This window comes from Muntiacus reevesi, chromosome 15 (genome assembly GCF_963930625.1).
Source record: "Muntiacus reevesi chromosome 15, mMunRee1.1, whole genome shotgun sequence".
Lineage (NCBI taxonomy): Eukaryota > Metazoa > Chordata > Mammalia > Artiodactyla > Cervidae > Muntiacus > Muntiacus reevesi.
The window spans coordinates 21094107-21111580 of NC_089263.1; the positions used below are offsets into that span (position 1 = coordinate 21094107).

General features: G+C 41.3%; 1 protein-coding gene across 2 annotated transcripts in view; it reads left to right on the forward strand.

Moving 5' to 3' along the window:
- Window positions 1-17474, forward strand: part of PDE8A (phosphodiesterase 8A) — a 145140-nt gene that overhangs the window by 57619 nt on the left and 70047 nt on the right. The window lies entirely within an intron of this gene.

Below are 17474 nucleotides of genomic sequence, written 5' to 3' on the forward strand. Positions count from 1 at the left end.
CAAGTGCTCTACTTTCTTAGGTTCCAGTTTTTTTAAAGTGAATAGAACTCAGAAGCCAGTTTGGTAGGAAAAACAAGTGCATATAATCCCACTATGATTAAGATAAACCCAGGATGCCTTGGAAACACATCAGTGTGTGACACCTCATCCAGATGGAGGTTGGGGCCAGAGGTGTAGGTGGGGTTTCCCCTTGATAGAGTTTAGAAAGATGGGGAGGAATTAGGGGAGAAGAGGAAGAAGTCAGAATGTGCCACACCGAATGAGTGATGTGGCCACAGCAAGACACATGGACTTTCAAGGAGTTCTGAGAGGTTGGGGCAGTTGAAGTTCAGGCTTTAAGCACTGCAGGAGCCTTGAAGGCTTTACCTCGGGCGGTGTGGGCCATTGAAGGATTTTACACATACTGTATTTATGGATCATATGATGTTTCATTCCTTTTGAAACTTATCCTGATGTTCTTGTGCTTTGGATTAATATGCATTCCTCACCCCTCCCAGCTCCCACAGTATAGTTCATCTGTTATATTCAGGTAGTCAGGACAGAAGGAAGACAGAATTGACATTTTTGGTCTTGATGTTCACAAGACTGTTTAAATGTAATGGATGTGAAATGAGCAGGAAGACATCTTGAAATGTTTTATGTTAGTTCTTTATGTATTTTTGTACATCCTGTAGAAATGTGTCATTCCCTGTATATTTTCAGGCGCTTGTGAAACTTTAAAAGTATGAATTCATTTTTAGGACTTGTGTGGATGTATTCTCATTATTAATTATTACTGAAGTGCAGAGGAAATGATATCAGCAGATGTGCAGAGCTTTTATTCGCACTGAATACACTATTCATTTAGACAAAAAGATCATTTCTCAATTCAAATCGGAATATTCTAATTTAAGGCCTAAATCAGTTGTGTCATAATCTCTATGGAAACAAAGCTTTGTACTGTGTAGTAATTGCATAAGTAACTCATTTCCCCTTGTAGATACACAAATTGTCAATGCAGATGCTTTTTCCATTTTCTCTCAAGAACTCTCTTAAAATAGAAGAGATTTTAGCCAATGACATTTGTTTATGTTTTATAAGGTTTAAAATATCTGTTCAAATTTCCTGCTTACATACATTCTTATAAAATTGTTAAAACTTAAAAAAATTCTTGATGAGCTCTCTTTCTTTTTCTGGTTGGCATTCCGACACAGAGGACTGAATTATCCTTCCCAGTTCCTAGCGTATTAACATCACCCGCCTGTGCAAGACTCTCTGCAGTCGGGTTGTCTAGTTTTGTCTCGCTGATCTTCAGGCATTCTTTATATATTATGGGTATGCATCCTTTCTCAGTTATATGTTTTGCAAATCATTCTATTACTTAACCTTTTCAGTCTCGGACTAGGGTCTTTTGATAAACAAAACTTCCTAATTTAGAAATCTAATTTAAAAAATAAAAAAAATTTAAAAATCTAATTTATTAACCTTTTTCTTTATGGTTATTACTTTAAAAAAATAATTTTTATTTATTTCATTATTTATTTATTTGGTCTGTGCCAGATCTGTTGCTGTGTGGGCTTTTCTGTAGTTGCAATGAGCGGGGGTTATTGTCTAGTTGCGGTGCGCGGGCTTCTCATTGTGGTGGCTTCTCTTGTTGTGGAGCACAGGCTCTAGGCATGTGGTCTTCAGCAGTTGAGGCACGTGGGCTCAATAGTTGTGGTGCTTGGGCTTAGTTGCTCCACGACTTGTAGGATCTTCCCAGATCAGGGATCTAACCTGTGTCTCCTGCATTGGCAGGCAGATTCTTTACCACTGAGCAACCAGGGAAGCTTGGTTATTGCTTTTTGTGTTTAAAAATCCTTGTGTATTTCCCAAGTTTCCTCTGTTTTTTTGTTGTTTGGTTTATCTTTATTTGATTCTCCACTCCTTTCCTGCCTACCACAGGTGACCATTCTAATGTATTTACTTTAAAAAACAAAATGTATGTCATTTTGTTTTTATGTATTCTTAGAAAATATGTTTTGTTATGTACTTAAGTATTTTAATTTATATAAATAGTACTATATTCCAGATCTCATTCTGTTTTCTTTTTTCACTTAGCATATGCTTCTAAGATCTGCGACATTGAACTTCCTGGTTGTCCAGTAGTTGGGACTCTGTGCTTCCATTGCAGGGGGAATGGGTTCAATCCCTGGTTGGGGAACTAAGATCCTGGTACAGCAAAATGAAAAAGGGTCTATCATATTACTGTCCCCCAGTTAAATATATCCATATCACTTGTAACTCCTTGCCACTGTATAACCCTGAACAAACATCTTTGCACATATACCCTAAAGATCTTTGTGAATAGACCCAAAATTCTCACCTCTGGAATGCAGGGTATGCATAGGCAGTTTTGGCTTAACCTTAATAGCTGGTTCACGAACATCACATCCTTTAAGTGAAAATTTCAAGTAGGAGTCATTTCTTACTATTTCAAATGGGAAAGATTACAATTCATCATAAGTGAACTCAAAACTCTGAACTTATTTCCTAAAGCATAACTGAAACTGACTAAACTACCACACATAAATAACAGTCTAGCATATTAAAGTGTAAAATGCTTAAAGTAACACCTTCAAATCACCAGTGGTTATTAACCAGTGGTTGCTTTGAAGGCACTAATAAGGACCGTTTGCCTGCTCCCTGCAACCCCATCACCTGTCAGAGGAAGCAGAGTGGGCCCAAGGAAGATGGTTCTGGGTTGGCCTCTCTGCAGCATTTCAGAGATGCACATCCCCTTAGACACTTCCTACTTTCCAAAATGCTTATACAGTTATGGCTACTGTCATCTAACAAGTGTATTTGGATTGTAATTTGAGACTTCCTGCACGTAATTTTATTCAAAATGTATTGGACTTCTGGTTTCCAGTTCTGTACATAAGGTGTTTGGAAGTCAACACTCTGACCTAACAACTAAAGCTGTGTGTTAATCACTCAGTCGTGTCCAACTGTTTGCAACCCCTAGCCTGCCAGGCCCTTCTGTCCATGGAATTCTCCAGGCAAGAACACTGGAGTGGATTGCCATTCCCTCCTTGAGGGGATCTTTCTGACCAGGGATCAAACCTGGGTCTCCTGCATTGCAGACAGATTCTTTACCATCTAAGCCACCCAGGGAAGCATTTAATGAGTAAATCTGAACAGAGGTACTACATATGATGGAGACACCAACTCTCCTAGAAGAGATAACAGTTCTTAATATGTATGCTGCCAGCAACAGCACATCAGACTGCGTCAGACCAGGAGAACTGCAAGGAGAGATAGTGGATTAACGTAGTAGGGAACTTCAGCACCAATCTTTTGAAAATGGACAAATCTAGCAGGCAAAAATCTATGTAAGGACATAGTTGAACTCAATAGTGTGTGCTCAGTCATGTCCAACTCTTTGCGACTCCATGAACTACATGTAGCCTGCCAACCTGCTCTGTCCATGGGATTTTTCCAGGCAAGAATTCTGGAGTCTGTTGCCATTTCTTTCTCCAGGGGATTTTCCTGACCCAGGGATTGAACCCATGTCCCCTTCATTAACAGGCAGATTCTTTACTACTGTGCCACCTGAGAAGCCCTGAACTCAATAGGACCATCAGTCAGTTGGATAAAATTGATATCTATTGACTACTTCATCCAGCAGTATCAGAATACACATTTTTCTTAAGCTCATATGGAACACTTATTAGGACAACATTCTGGGCCACAACATCTTAACAGATTTAAAAGACTAGAAATCAAACAGTGTCTGGCCTCCAACCATGGTGGAATTAAACTAGAAATGAATAACATAAAGGTAGCTGGAAAATCCTCAAATAATTGGAGATTAAATAATATACTCCTAAGTAATACATGGGTCAAAGAAGAAATTTCAAGAGAAATTTTCAAATATTTTGAGCTGAATGAGAATGATAATGTAATTTATCAAAATCTGTGGGCTGCAGCAAAAGTAGTGCATGGAGAAAAATTTGTGGCATTGAACACACATGTTGGAAAAGAAGAAAGAGCTAAAATCCGTAATCTAAACTTAGAGGAAAAGAAGAACAAATTAAATCCAAAGTTAGCCAAAGAAAAACAGTAAGAATTTGTATATTCTTTGCAGGTGAAGATGGATAGGCTCTTTACAATCAGCAAAAACAAAACCTGGAGCTGACTGTGGCACAGATCATCAACTCCTTGTTGCAAAATGCAGGCTTAAATTGAAGAAAATAGGGAAAACCACTACACCTTTCGGGTATGATCTAAATGAAATCCCTAATTATTATATAGTGGAGGTGACAAATAGATTCAAGTGATTAGACATGGTAGATAGAGTGCCTGAAGAACTATAAGCGGAGGTTTGTAACATTGGACAGGAGGTGGTGACCAAAACCATCCCCGAGAAAAAGAAATACAAGAAGGCAAAGTGGTTGTCTGAGGAGGCCCTGCAAATAGGTGAGGAAAGAAGAGAAGCTAAAGGCAAAAGAGGAAGGGAAAGATACACCTAACTGAATGCAGAGTTCTAGAGAATAGCAGGGAGAGATAAGAAAGCCTTCTTAAGTGAACAATGCAATGAAATAGAGGAAAACAGTAGAGTGGGAAAGACGAGATCTCTTAAAAAAAATTGGCGATAGCCAGGGAACATTTCACACAAAGATGGGCACAATAAAGGACAGAAATGGCAAGGACCTAACAGAAGCAGAAGATACTAAGAAGAGGTGGCAAGAATGCACAGAAGAACTATACAAAAAAGGTCTTAATGACCTGGATAACCACAATGGTGTGGTCACTCACCTAGAGCCAGACATCCCGGAGTGTGAAGTCAAGTGGGCCTTAGGAAGTATTACTACGAACAAGGCTAGTGGAGGTGATGGAATTCCCCGCTGAGCTATTTCAGATCCTAAAAGATGATGCTGTTAAAGTGCTGCATTCAATATGCTAGCAAATTGGAGAACTCAGAGTGTCCACAGGACTGGAAGAGCCCAGTTTTCATTCCAGTCCCAAAGAAAGGCAATGCCAAACAATGTTTAAACTACCAACAATTGCACTCATTTCACATGCTAGCAAGGTAATGATCAAAATCCTTTAATCTAGGCTTTAACAGTATGTGAACCAAGAACTTCCAGATGTGTACAGGCTGGGTTTAGAAAGGCAGAGGAGCCAGAGATCAAATTGCCAACATACATTGAATTTTAGAAAAAGCAAGGGAATTCCAAAAATATACCTGCTTCAGCTTCATTCACCATGCTGAAGCCTTTGACTATGTGCATCACAACAAACTGTGGGAAATTCTTAAAGAGAATGGAATACCAGACCACTTTACCTGCCTCCTGAGAAACCTGTATGCAGGTCAAGAGCAACAGTTAGAACCAGACATAGAACAATGGACAGGTTCCAGATTCGGAAAGGAGTACATCAAGGCTGTATATTGTCATCCTGCTTATCTAACTTATATGCAGAGTACATCATGCTAAATGCCAGACTGGAAGACTCACCAGCTGGAATCAAGATTGCTGGGAGAAATATCCACAACCTCAGATGTGCAGATAATACCACTTTAATAGCAGAAAGCCAAAAGGAACTGAAGAGCCTCTTGATGAGGGTGAAAGAGGAAAGTGAAAAAGCTGGCTTTAAAGTCAACATTCAGAAAACTAAGATCATGGCATCAAGTCCCATCACTTCACGGCAAATGAATGGGGAAATAATGGAAACAGTGACACATTTTATTTTCTGGGGCTCCAAAATCACTGCGGACGGTGGTGACTGCAGCCACGGAATTAAAAGCCACTTGCTCCTTGGAAGAAAATCTATGACAAACTTGGACAGCATATTATAAAGCAGAGCTATCACTTTGCCAACAAAGGTCTCTATGGTCAAAGCATATTATAAAGCCAGAGCTATCACTTTGCCAACAAAGGTCCCTATGATCAAAGCTTTGGTTTTTCCAGTACTCATGTACAGATGTGAGAGCTGGACCATAAAGAAAGCTGAGTGCTGAAGAATTGATGCCTTCAAATTGTGATGCTGGAGAAGACTCTTGAGAGTCCCTTGGGCAGCAAGGAGATCAAACCAGTTAATCCTGAAGGAAATCAGTCCTGAATATTCATTGGAAAGATTGATGTTGAAGCTGAAGCTCCAATACTTTGATGCAATACCTTACATGGTCAATACAATACCTGATGCGAAGAGCTGACTTGTTGGAAAAAACCCTGATGCTGGGAAAGACTGAGGGCAAGAGGAGAAGAGGACAACAGAGGATGAGATGGTTGGATGGTATCACTGACTCAATGGACATGAATTTGAGCAAACTCCAGGAGATAGTGACGGACAGGGAAGCCTGATGTGCAGCAGTTCATGGGGTTGCAGAGAGTCGGACACAACTGAGCACCTGAACAACAAGAACTGAAGTCAATGAAATTGAAAACAAGATGTCAGTAGAGAAAATTCTTGAAACCAAAAGCTGGTTCTTTGAAAAGATCAGTAAAATGTATTAGCCTCTGTGGAAGGCTAACTACAAAAGAGAGAAGATACAAATTACTAATTTCAGAAATGAAAGAGGAGACTTCACTACAGATCTCATGGAAATTGAAAGGATAGTAAAAGAATGCTTTCACAGCTCTGTGCCCACACTTTGATTACCTGGATGAAATGAACCAGTTCCTTGAGAAGACAGTATCTGCCAAAGCTCACATGAGAAGAAATAGATCTGAATAGACCTATCTACTGAAGAAATTGGGTTAGTAGTCAGTAACCTTCCAAAACAGAAAGTCCCAGGCCCATGTTGTTTTATTGGTGAATTCTACCAAACATTTTTAAAATGTGTATTTTATATTAGAGTATAGTTAATTAAGAGTGTTGTGTTTTTTTTTTAGGTGTACAGCAAAGTTATTTATGTATATACATAAACATGTATCTATCGTTTTTCAAATTCTTTTCCCATTTAGGTTATGACAGAATGCTGACCAAAGTTCTCTGTGCCATACCGTAGATCCTTATTGGTTATCTATTTAAATATAGCAGTGTGTACATTTCAGTCCCAAACTGCCAGTCTGTCCCTCCTCTTCCCCCTTCCTCCCTGGTAACCATAAGTTTTTTTCTGTAAATCTGTCAGTCTGTTTTGTAAATAAGTTTATTTATTTATTTATTAAATTCTACATGTAAGCATTATCATATATTTGTTTTTCTCTGTCTGACTTACTTAGTATCATAATTTTCTGGTCCATTTGTGTTCCATCTATGTTGCTGCAAATGGCATTGTTTTTATTCTTTTTTCAACGGCTGAGTAATATTCTGTTGTATATGTGTACCAACCACATCTTTATCCATTCATCTGTCAGTGGACATTTAGGTTGCCTGTTTGTCTTGGCTATTGTAGACAATGCTGCAATGAACATTAGGGTGCATGTATCCTTTCAAATAATGTTTTTCTGTGGATATATGCCCAGGACTGGGATTGTTGGATCAGTTTGGTAGCTCTATTTTTAGTTTTTAAAGATATCTCCATACTATTCTGGATAGAGAGTGTACCAATTTACATTCCCACTAACATTCTAGGAGGGTTCCCTTTTCTCCACGCCTTCTCCAGCATTTATTGTTTGTAAATTTTTTGATGATGGCCATTCTGACTGGTGTGAGCTGCTATCTCATTGTAGTTTTGATTTGCATTTCTCTAATAATTAGTGATATTGAGTATATTTTCATGCACCTCTTGCCCATCTGTCTTCTTTGGAGATGTCTCTTCAAGTCTTCTGCCCATTTTTTTTTTAATTGTTTTATTGTTTGTTTTTTTTTAGTATTAAGCCCCATGACCTGTTTGTAAATTTTGGAGACCAATCCCATGTCGGTTGCACTGTTGGCCGATATTTTCTCCCATTCTGTGGATTGATTGTCTTTTTATTTTGTTCATGGTTTCCTTTGCTGTGTGAAAGTTTTTGAGTTTAATTAGGTCCCATTTGTTTTTATTTACATTACTCTATGAGATGGATTGAATAAAGATATTGCTGCAATTTATGTCAGAGAGTGTCTGATGTCCAAAATACATAAAGAAGTCTTAAAAGCTCTAATTAAAAGTGAACAATCTGGGATTGACATGTATACACTACTGTGTGTAAAATAGATAGCTAGTGAGAACCTCCTGCATAGCACAGCGGACTCTGCTCAGTGCTCTGTGGTCACCTAAGTGGGAAAGAAATCCAAGGAAGAGGGGAGATATGTATGTGTACAACTGATTCACTTTGCTCTTCAGCCGGACCTAACACAACACCGTGAAACAACTACACTCCAATTAAAAAAAAGAAAAGAAAACGAATAATCTGGTTAAAAAATGAGCCAAAGACACCTCACCAAAGATACACAGATAGCAGATAAGCATATGAAAAGATGCACCCCATCATGTGTCAGGGGAAATGTAGATTACAGCAACAGTAAGATACTGTTCCACACCTATTTAAATGGCCAAAATCTGGAACACTAACAACACCAAATGCTGACCAGGATGTGGTGCAACGGGCCTGGGTGGGGTGGGAAATGTACACAGTGCTGGGGGAATGCAGAATGGCAGCCACTTTGGAAGACAGATTGGCAGCCTCTTACAAAGCTAAACACACTCCTATCATAGATCTAGCATTTGCTCTCCTTGTATTTACCCAAAGGAGTTGAAAACTTACACCAGGCAAACACCTGCACAAGGATGTTTTTAGCTGCTTTATTAATAATTGTCAAAACTTAGAAGCAACTAAGGTGTCCTTCAATAGGTGAAAGGGTAAATTGTGGCACATCCAGACAGTGGAATATTAGTTAGTACTGAAAAGAAATGAGTTATCAAGCCACAAAAAAGTCACGGGAGAACCTTAAATACATATTACTAAGTCAAAGCAGCCAGTCTGGAAAAGCTACATACTTGTGTGATTCCAACTGCTTGGAAGTCTAGAAAAGGCAAAGAGCTATTGAGCCTGTGCTCTAGAGCCCAGGAGCTGCAGCTACTGAAGCCCGTGTGCATAGAGCCTGTGCTCTGCAAGAGAAACCACAGCAAGAGAAGCCTGCGAACCACAATTAAAGAGTATCCCCCACTCAACTAGAGAAAAGCCAGTGCAGCCATGAAGACCTAGCACAGCCAAAAATAAATAAAATTATTAAATATATATATATATTTAGTTTGGAGGCTGTAAATATGCATTTTAAAAATACAAATAACAGACAACTTTTGGTCAAGCTTTTACCTTAAAACCATTAGGAAGAAGCAGTCCTGGGAGAAGACAGCCTCCTCAGGGAGCCTGTTGCCTGGGCTATTTGCTGCTGTGAGCACTGAAGGGGGAAACAGGGATTTTCCATGACTTAGGGCCAAGACTCTAGCCATTCTCCCCTCAACCCCCATGCTGAACCCCCATCCTGGATCCAAGGCCTTCATCTGCCCCACGGTTTCCTCATCTCTGTTGATAGTGTTACTGTCTTCACTATTTAATACATACCTCCCTCTTTTCCCAGTGGTTTCTCTTCTGAAACTCAGAGTTCAGTTTTCTAAACCGAAGATGACTTCTTCCTGGATTTTTCTGAGCTGGTTGTTTGAAATTTGGAATTAGACATAATTAGTAGTGAAAAATGTTCCAAAAGAAAGTGTTAAAGAAACCAGTATTATATGTTAAACACAACCATGTAGGCCCATTACTGAGACTCTCTGGATAGCCTCGTAAAAGAGGACTGGGAGATGGTTTCAACAGTAGACCCTCAGATTGAGAACTGCTGCGTTCAGGGCGTCTGATGATCTAACACAGGGAGGAGGTGGGGATGAGCAGTGTTAACTCTGTGTCATTTTCAAATAGCTTTCTGTTTGGAAGCCCGCTTTCTGCCAACATCTACGTGTTTAGCTTCCACACCTAGTAAGTATTTCGTCCTTGCTCTGGAAGCAGACAAGGGACACTGCGATTGTGTCTGCAGTCCCTTTCACTGGTGATAATGGCCTCTGCCATGGAGCACTTCCCTCTATGCTGGCACCACACAGAGAGCTGTGAGTCTGTTACTCATTTCTGCTCCACAGCCACTGCTTTTTCCAGGCGAGACTTAGCAGAATGAAGAAACTTGCCTAAAGTTACCGTTTTTTGAGGGGAGAGAGGTCAGAGTTCAAACCCCTATCTCTTCCACCTCAGGAGTACTGGTGAAGGGAAGCTTGGGTGATAGTGGAGAATTCATTTCGTTGTGTGGGTTGTCATTCTCAGTGTAACCCACTTCATATAGCATTGAGGTTTATGAAGCTAACCTGTTAAAACCCGGGCTGGTGTTTGCTTCGGGATGGCTGGTGTGGTCAGCTAGCGGCAGGCAGCTGCAGGGCCTACTGAACAAGGTGGACTGCTGTCTGAGTGTGCAGGGTGTGTGATAAACACGACCCGTTCATGAAAATATGCCTGAAATAGACTTGTCCCAGACAGAGGCTGGATGCTAACTTATTAATCTTTGGTCAGGAATATTCCTCTTGTCTGCACGTCATCCATGCCTTCTGGATTCAGGTTTTCTCTGGGAGAGAGCTGAGTCAATAACACTGAGTTCTCAGTGTCTCTCTTCTCACTCCCCAGCAGCCTGTATACCCTTCTTATTCTGACCAGTTCATACAAGTGGTCATTCTCTTCTTTTAGGAGGATCTGGGGGAGAAGTGGGCTTCCCCGATGGCTCAGCAGGTAAAGAATCTGCCTGCAGTGAAGGAGACATGGGAGAGTCAGGAAGATTCCCTGGAGAAGGAAATGGCAACCCACTCCTGTATTCTTGCCTGAAAAATCCCATGGACAGAGGAACCTGACAAGCTGCAGTCTAGAGGGTTGCAAAGAGTCGGACACAACTGAGCGACTAAACAGGCAGGCGTGGGTGAGAAATAGGCTCTCGTCTGGCCTCCGTGGTGTTACAGCTTAGATTTCTGCTGTTGGATTTGAGGGAGTCTTAAATTTCAGTGACACAGTTAAAGAGAGGCACATGGGTTGAGTTATCCTTCAGTTGGCTAGCCTTGTTTTTTTCTGGGTTGGTTCTTTTATGTTTTCACCTTCAGAGGCAGTCAGCCCTCTTCGAGGGTTTCAAGAAAACCTTTATTTGTCCCCTTTACTAATTACATTAATATTTAAGAAGTGGGTCCTATTTTTTTTTTTTTACAGTATTTCAAGGTATCATGATGTTCATGGTCCTTATCAGCGATTACCTGAGTGCTCTATAAGAAATAACTGTTTGGAAAAATATAGTTTTAAACATGCCTGTATGTGTGTGTGTTAGTAAAAGTATACTTTCATAGCAAAAACTTCTTGGAAAGCCTTTTCTGTAGATATTTAGAATTTATTGCACATTACTCACTGTTGGGAATTGTGTTAAGCTGTTTAAATAGCTCTTTTTAATCCAGACACCATTTTTTGCCCAACACTATGGGGTTTGGGGGAAAAAGAGCCTGAACAGTTTCACTGTAGCCTGTGACTTGATTTTGGAATCCAATTGAGGTAACACATAAAAGGCTTCTTGTAAATATGTGCTGTGTAAATTGACTGGAGGGCAAATTAAGAGTAGGTAAGGGGAGAGAAGAGACTAGGACATTGAAAGTGGATATTGGGTTTCCCAGGTGGCAGTAAAGAACCTGCCTGCCAATGGAGGAGACAAAAGAGATTGAGTTTGATCCATGGATGGGAAAGATCCCCTGGGGGAGGAAATGGCAACCCACTCTGGTTTTCTTGCCTGGAGAATCCCATGGACAGAGGAGCCTGGTGGGCTACAGTTCAGGGGATCACAAAAAGTCGGACGTGACTGAAGCAACTTAGTACGCATGCTTGGAGTGTTTAGACTGCCCTGAGAGAAGGACCAGGGGAAGAAGCTAGGAGGGAGCTTTGCCTCAGGGTAGCTCTTGGTGCCATCTTGTGGGTGGATCTGGAAAAGATCAAGCAGATCCACACCGCTTCTACCAGGATGCCCTGCTTCAGAACCCCAGATTTCTACACAACACTGATAGAAAACTTCTGGTCAGATATGACAGCTATGATCTGGGAATCAGTGGATTTGGTTGTATTCTGTTCATCAACAAGTCCTGATCAGTCCATCTCCAAAACATATTCCAGATTCATCTACCCATCTCCATGGCAACTACCAGGCCAAGCAAGCATCTTCTCTTATCTACCTGACTGCTACTCCAAGAGCTTTCTTCCTGTCTCTCTGCCTCCCCCTCACCCTCTCACTGACTCTTCTCCACAGGTAGCTGAAGGGATCTTTTTAGAAAACAAGAATTGGATCATATCATTCCCTAGTGTAAACTCTCTGGTGGCTTTTCGTGAAATGTAGAGTAAAACCGCCGTTTCTTGTCCCGGCTTAGAAAGCTCTGCACCTTACAGCTCCTGCCTGGCCTTAAGCTCGTCTCCCTCTCTTCCCTTCCTCTCCTCAGATGTCCCCCTGGTCCCACCCCCAATCCTGTGCTCTGCCTGGGACCCCCCCCCCCCCCGCCCCCCCGTCCATTCCTGGCATGGCTGACTCCTCCTCGTCCAAGTCTCGCCTTCCCAGTGCCACTCTGTGCCACCTCAGAGAGACTTCCTTGACTCTTGATTCCAAACAGCAGCCCTCTTACTCTCCATCAGATCCATCCCTGCTGTGTACAGATGTTCTCTGGTCTCTGTTGAATGCCCAGTGCCTGGGAAACAGTTTGATACCTTGTGGGTGCTTGACAGAGGTTTGTGGAGTGGACGGATGCTGCTTTCCAGGTTCTTGTCTTGTTTCAGTTAGATACAGGTTACGGTCAGATGTCTTTCCCAGTAGATCATGAAAAGACCATGAGAATTAAGTTTCCAAGAATTGAACCCACTTGCCATCATTGCCTGTTACCAGTGCTTTAACCATACCGCTCTAAGCTTCAGTTTGGTGGTGGTGGTGGTCAGTCATGTCTGACTCTTTGCTACCCAATGGACTGTAGCCCGCCAGGCTCCTCTGTCCATGGGATTTTCCAGGCAAGGATACTGGGATGGGTTGCCATTTCCTTCTCCAGGGAAGCTTTAGTTTTGTCATCAATAAAATGGAGTTAATGAGCTTATCTTACTCATAGGGTAGGGACTAAGTTGGATTTAAATATGATCGGAAGTGAAGTATTTCACACACAGTAGACACCTTCTTTCTCTTTTAAACCTACACCACATCATTTACGTATTCCCCTGCTACCACTCAAGGACAGGGTGGGCATTTGGTCTTTGCACTCCTAGTACCTGGCTCTCTGCATGGCCAGTGGTCCACAAATGTCCGAACTAATTTTGACTCTTCCCACCTAAGAACACACCTGACTCTTTCCCAGGCTGTGCCCCTTTGATGAAGTTAGCACTCTGCTGGGAAAGGCAGACAAGACAGCCACTGACTGCACAGGGAAGCCGGGAGGGGACAGACATGCTGAAGACAAAATCTGATTTACATCTTTACTGTAGTTCCTGGGTTTGTAAACAATTAATATAAATTGATCCCAGCATAACTTTCTGTTTCTAATAAGGGGATATAGGAAAAAGATAGATCACATGATTCTTCTGTGGTTCCTGGTGTTCAGACTTTTCCGAAGGTTCCTCCCTTTGTGTTCCGTTAATAAGTGAAAATACTCTGAAACCTGGAAGTGCTGTGTTATATACCCGTGTTATGTATAAGCTTGTATGAGTATGATTTTTAGATAAATGATTGGTTAAAAGAGATTAGCTGTTGAGTAAACATTGATTCAGAAGTATTTTTTGACTGCCTACCACGTGCCAGGGACTGTTTTGGGTATTGGAAATTTAGTAATGAATAAGGCAGATAAATCTTGAGACACTCTTTTAATAAAATAACAAAATATGTAGTGTGGGAAATGGGGACTAAAGCTACAGGAAAAGAAAAGCAGGCAAGGGACAGGGAGGGTCAGGGGAGTAGAATATTTAGACAGGATGGAATTATATCTCTCTTTCCTGTCCTCCCTCACTGTGATCAAGATTCATGACATGGCAACTTGGCCCTGCAGTGTCATGTTTGCCCTTTTAGGTCAGTTAGGCAAACAAAAGAACCACCGAAAGCTGGTTCATCAAGGTGTCTAATAATAATTTATTTTAGACTTCCATGAGTCATATTAACAAAAAATTACTTTAAACTATTAAAGTACAAACATCATCCTAATCTAAGATCCCAATTTAACAATAAATCTTAACAAACATATAAATATTAAAAAACCCGAAAGACTAACTCAGCCCCTTGTATAATTACTAATATAAGCCCATAAATATACTGTTGTTTTTATATTACCTAAAAGTATCCTTTGCTTTTGAAGCTGATACCTATGTTATTAAAATTGAAAATGACTATTCCCTTCTAAAATTAATGTGAAAAATAAATAATTATTAAGAGGGCCGTAGTCTGAAGTATTAGATCAGTTTGATTCTGATTTTGATACACAAAGAAAGAATGGATCCACCAATTCTAGTCGTCCCGATCCCCTTATCCAGAGCGCTTGGGAAGTTGTTTACTCTCTGAGGACCAGCTGCTGACGTCTGCTCGCTGAGTAATGTCATCAGATTTCCTGGTGGTGGTTATTTTGGGGGGGCAGTGGTAAGTAGCTGTCTGGCCCTGCCGGGACACTGCTCAACAGAGGTCCTGGGAGCCGGACATACCCCGTAGACAGGATGTAAGGTTAGAATGCAGTCAAGTTAAGTAAATACAGTCAGTGTTCATGACAAAATAGAATTGCTGAGACATTAATGTTTGAAATGACACTGCTAAAATAATATTGAGGTGGAATCCAAGATCTTTAAAGACAATCTGGAACTTCTTTTCTTTCCTAGAATTAATGCAATGGTGAGTTATTTTTATAAGTTGAGATCATAAAGTTACATTGTCCTTTGTAAAAGTTGCTTCATCCACTTTTGGTGAAGACCATGTCCTCAGGATTGTTTTCCCAGGAGGAGTGGGACTTTTGCTCTTAGCTGTCCATATTTTTATCTTGTCCTTCAGCTTGTGACCAACACTATATACAAATATATATGTATTTTTTTAAATCAAACTGGTCATTAACATTTTAAAGTTTTACTAATTATTGCCTTTAACTTATTGTTCTCTCCCCCATTTCCTTAAGTTGAAACTATTGATTTTCTCATATTTAGTGAATTGGAAGCTTAGTATATTGACTTAATTCTTGTTTCATGACAGAAAGATCTTAGACTAAGTTTTGCCTCTGAATAAAATTTTCTAGTATCCTGTAGGCCTCGTTACATTATAGTCTCATTTTTATTATTTTCCAAGTAGTCTATAGGTAGAGTTTGCATTCCCCTCTCTGTTCCAGCAATTACATGAGTTAATATTTTTTAAATTTCCAGGGAGGGGCACTTTCTTATGTTTTTAATTTTGGTTTGCTTGCTTTATGGTTGGAAATAAAAACTAGACAAGTTTTGCTTTTAGGAATATGTTTTAAGGTTTTCATCTCCTTGATCCTTCATAGCTAATGTCATGAGCATCCTTTGTAAGAGGCTGCAGCCTGTGGTTCACATAGAGGACCCAATGTTGCAGCTGCTTTATCCTGGGCAGTGGCACAGCCCTCCTGTTGACTGTTTTCTCTTTTCTTTCATGAAACTCCACCTCTCAACACTGTAGAAAATTAGCAAAATGAATTTTCCTTCTTTTTCTTGTCATTGTCTTCTTTCTTCCTCAGTGGCTTCACTGTCTTCTTCAAGCAGTAGGCTTCTATCATTTCTTGTTCTTTGATTTCATTCGTTTCTTTGAACTTTGTTCACAAAAAACAACAAAAACCTCGTTGTTCTTGGTCTCTCTTGGTGCCTCTTGCCTTCCTTCCTACTGCATTGTGAGAGTGACTGTACAGAGTGCCTCTCCCTCTCCCTCCCCCTCCCCCTCCCCTCTCTTGGGGCCTCCTGGATCCTAATCTCTCAGAAATTCTGGCTTCAGTATCCATCCGTGGCTCCCGATGAGGCTGGCCTGTGGCCGCCCAGCTCCGGAGGAGAGACGGTGCCATAGCATGTCCGTGCTCACCCTTCCTTCACACTGCAGAGATCCGTCCTCAGTCTCGTGTCTAGAGGAGCAGCGACCCTCATCCTTACACCTTCTGAGAGATGAGGTCCCTACAAAGCAAGGAAACTGAGCCTTTGTCCCATAATTAGTAGATATTGGCTTCTCACAGTTAGAAATAGACGCCGATGTCCTCCGTCACTCTGCAGGTTTTGTTACATGGATTTACTGTAGGATAGATCACTGCTTGAGGGGAGAGATGGGACTTGGGCGGGCAGGTAGGAAGTATCTTGTGAGAAGGTTTCCAGATCTAGTTCTACTGCTGCTGTGGTTTTGGTTTGAAATTGTACCATCACCCAGAGGCCTCAAGTAGTGTAGGAGTCCCGCCAACACACACAGTGTTTCTGGAGAAACTGCAAAAATGTGTCTCTTCTTCCCAGTAGCAGCCCAGGGCCGGGGCTCATGGCTTGGGGCTGGATTTCAGCCTCCATCCCCCTCCCTTGTGCTCCTTTTGTAGTGCACAGACTTTGCAGCCCTTCCAGTGGCCCTGGGCTTGCAGCACAGTTTATAGAACTAAACAGACTGGTTGGTGCAGTGCCAGCTACTGTGTGGCCTTAAACAAAGGCTACTTGGAACCTCTGTTTCCCAGTGTGAACTCTCAGCATGTTGCAGAGATGCAGTGAGATATAACGTATGTTCAGCCCTTAGTGCAGCCCCCAGCGTATGCGGAGCTCTCCATTGGCACTGTGATTCTTATTACTTGTTGGGGTTTGGTTATGACATTGTATTTTTAAAAATTATTATTTATTTATTTGGCTGTGCTGTGTCTAAGTTGCAGCACATGGGATCTTTTTTTATGTCTGCGGCATGAGAATTCTTAGTTGTGGCATGTGGAACCTGGTTCTCTGACTAGGGATCGAACCTGGGCCCCCTGCATTGGCCACGTGGAGTCTTAGCCACCAGACCACCAGAGAAGTCTCCAGTGATATTGTATTTATCTTTGTGTGTTGGTTTTAAGTTCTCAAGTAGATAAGCTTTTTTTTTTTTCCCCCTCTGTGTGGCCTGTGGGATCATAGTTCCCCTACCAGAGGTCAAACAGGGGCTCCAGCAGTGGGAGTGCGGATTCCTAACCACTGGGCCCCCAGGGAATTTCCAATAAGCATTAATCGATAACTATCGTGTATAGAGATAGTTGTATCTGTGTATCGTGTATAGAGAGAGTTGGCTCTGATGTTCTGTGGTTCTGCTTACTGGATTTCATTATTTTTGTGCCATTTTAGATGTAAGGGTTCATTTTCCATCAGGGGAAAGATGGGAGTAGACATGGGAGGACCCAGTGTTCATTCAGTGTCTAATCTGTGGGGCTCTTTATATTATATGCCTCTTGATCTCTGTAACAAGTGAGGAATTGAGGCTGAAGGTGGGCAGTTCACTTAAGAGTCACATGCAGCTAGGAAAAGAAAAGCCGAGAGCAGACACATTTTATTTGTCCTTCTCTGCGCTCCACCTTTCCTGGGGTTTATAAGGAG